Source organism: Pinus tabuliformis, chromosome 3_1, assembly GCF_031772625.1.
Source record: "Pinus tabuliformis cultivar Carrire ecotype Pingquan chromosome 3_1, CPIR1, whole genome shotgun sequence".
Classification (NCBI taxonomy): domain Eukaryota; kingdom Viridiplantae; phylum Streptophyta; class Pinopsida; order Pinales; family Pinaceae; genus Pinus; species Pinus tabuliformis.
In genome coordinates, this window is record NC_142301.1 from 5,592,081 (window position 1) to 5,595,582 (window position 3,502).

The following is a 3,502-nucleotide window of genomic DNA, read 5'->3' on the forward strand; positions in this document are numbered from 1 at the left end:
GACTTGTCGTCGGACAGCCTGCTGATCCAGGCCATAGCAACTTCTTCTGCTCTTCTTTCTACATCACCATCCAGCTTTCCTTACTTTGAATAGCTTTACACGTTCTTTTGAATGTGGGGAGCAGTTTACTTTCAATGCTCACTGAATTCATACTACTCTGGTTTATGAAAAATTTCCGAGATCTGTCATTTCCCAATTCCATGTTTAAAAAAACATATATATACATAGATAGAATCACACATCACCTTTATATTGAACTATAATATAGAATGCACCTCTCCAAACATCAAAACCGACTTCTTACGTTATTTCAATTTCTAAAAACAAAACTGTGTCTATTTCAATTATTATTTAACCTAGTAGAGAGTTTGCCAAATATGACAAAATGTTCAATACCTTTAATTCACATTTGAATATGCCATGTTTGAACTGCTGTAACATAAATACAAGTTCTATAAGTTTGAATTCATTTTAGTAAGGCAGTTTGACTCGAGTTCAAGAGACAGTTCACTTGAGTTCAAGATAGTGAGACTTGAGTTCAATGAGACAATTCGACTTGGTTTTAAGGAGTCAGTTTAAGGGCACAGACTTGGTGAGACATATGATTATGCACTAGCGAGAATTTTGTATGTTTTTGAGCTCAAGAAAATAGTTCTAGATCTGTGCCTGAGGTCCAGGAGAGCTAGAGTGCACCACTTTTTTTTTCTATAAAGATATATATATATATATATATATATATATATCTATATATATATATATATATATATTTTAATTTTCTAGAAAGAAAAAAACATACAATTTCGTTAAAAGAAAAGCAGTTACAATTACTTTGGAACCTTTGTCTTTAATAAGAAAAACATTGATTGTCCCATTCTTTTGCAACAGAGACCTATCATTCTTTGGAACCGATCATGCTTTCTGAAGAGACAAGGGTTTTGAGGGGAACACCAAAGCCTGCAAGACAGACCAGTTAGTGTTGCCTGACTTGTCGCCGGACACCCTACTGATCCAGGCCATAGAAACTTCTTCTGCTCTTCTTTCTACATCACCATCCAACTTTCCTTACTTTGAATAGCTTTACGCATTCTTTCGATTGTGGGGAGCAGTTTACTTTCAATGTTGACTGAATTCATACTACTCCGGTTTATGAATTTTTTTTGAGATCTGTCATTTCCCAATTCCATGTTTAAAAAGACATATATATACATAGATAGAATCACACATCACCTTTATATTGAACTATAATATAGAATGCACCTCTCTAAACATCAAAACTGACTTCTTACGTCATTTCAATTTCTAAAAATAAAACTGTGTCTATTTCAATTATTATTTAACCTAGCAGAGAGTTTGCCAAATATGATAAAATTTTCAATACCTTTAATTCACATTTGAATATGCCATGTTTGAACTGCTGTAACATAAATACAAATTCTGTAAGTTTGACTTCATTTCAGTAAGGCAGTTTGACTCGAGCTCAAGAGACAATTCACTTGAGTTCAAGATAATGAGACTTGAGTTCAATGAGACAATTCGACTTGGTTTTAAGGATTTAGTTTAAGGGCGCAGACTTGGTGAGACATATGATTATGCACTAGTGAGAATTTGTATGTTTATGAGCTCAGGAAAATAGTTCTAGATCTGTGACTGAGGTCCAGGAGAGCTAGAGTGCATAACTTTTTTTTTTTAATTTTCCAAAAAGAAAAAAAACATACACTTTCATTAAAAGAAAAGCAGTTACAATTACTTTGGAACCTCTGTTTTTAATAAGAAAAACATTGACTGTCCCATTCTTTTGCAACAGAGACCTATCATTCTTTGGAACCGATCATGCTTTCTGAAGAGACAAGGGTTTTGAGGGGAACACCAAAGCCTGCAAGACAGACTAGTTAGTGTTGCCTGACTTTTCGCCGGACAACCTGCTGATCCAGGCCATAGCAACTTCTTATGCTCTTCTTTTTACATCACCATCCAACTTTCCTTACTTTGAATAGCTTTACACGTTCTTTCGAATGTTGGGAGCAGTTTACTTTCAATGCTCATTGAATTCATATTACTCTGGTTTATGAAAAATTTCCGAGATCTGTCATTTCCCAATTCCATGTTTAAAAAAACATATATATACATAGATAGAATCACACATCACCTTTATATTGAACTGTAATATAGAATACACCTCTCTAAACATCAAAATTGACTTCTTACGTTATTTCAATTTCTAAAAATAAAAATGTGTCTATTTCAATTATTATTTAGCCTAGCAGAGAGTTTGCCAAATATGACAAAATGTTCAATACCTTTAATTCACATTTGAATATGCCATGTTTGAACTGCAGTAACATAAATACAAATTCTGTAAGTTTGACTTCATTTTAGTAAGGCAGTTTGACTCGAGTTCAAGAGACAGTTCACTTGAGTTCAAGATAGTGAGACTTGAGTTCAATGAGACAATTCGACTTGGTTTTAAGGAGTCAGTTTAAGGGCGCAGACTTGGTGAGACATATGATTATGCACTAGTGAGAATTTATATGTTTTTGAGCTCAGGAAAATAGTTCTAGATCTGTGCCTGAGGTCCAGGAGAGCTAGAGTGCATCACTTTTTCTTTTCTTTTTTTCTATAAAGATTTTTTTTTAAAATTTTCCAGAAAGAAAAAACATACACTTTCATTAAAAGAGAAGCAGTTACAATTACTTTGGAACCTCTGTTTTTAATAAGAAAAACATTGGCTGTCCCATTCTTTTGCAACAGATACCTATCATTCTTTGGAACCGATCATGCTCTCTAAAGAGACAAGGGTTTTGAGGGGAACACCAAAGCCTGCAAGACAGACCAGTTAGTGTTGCCAGACTTGTCGCTGAACAGCCTGCTGATCCAGGCCATAGCAACTTCTTCTACTCTTCTTTCTACATCACCATCCAACTTTCCTTACTTTTAATAGCTTTACACGTTCTTTCGAATGTGGGGAGCAGTTTACTTTCAATGTTCACTGAATTCATACTACTCTGGTTTATGAAAAATTTCCGAGATCTATCATTTCCCAATTCCATGTTTAAGAAAACATATATATACATAGATAGAATCACACATCACCTTTATATTGAAATATAATATAGATGCACCTCTCCAAACATCAAAACCGACTTCTTAAGTTATTTCAATTTCTAAAAATAAAACTGTGTCTATTTCAATTATTATTTAACCTAGTAGAGAGTTTGCCAAATATGACAAAATGTTTAATACCTTTAATTCACATTTGAATATGCCAGGTTTGAATTTGTGTTACCAGAACTGAGCTATTGAAAATATTGACAATAGACTGAGGTCACAATACTTTGAAAATATTGGGCATCATAATCATTGAATCTTTGGATCACACCTTATTGTCAAATCACTATTACGCGTTTCCTCTTATTTCCTGGTATTGCCCTTGTAACCAGTTTTGAAAGTTATGGTCATACGTTTTGTATGTTAGAATGTGAAATGTGTATGAATGTTCAATGCC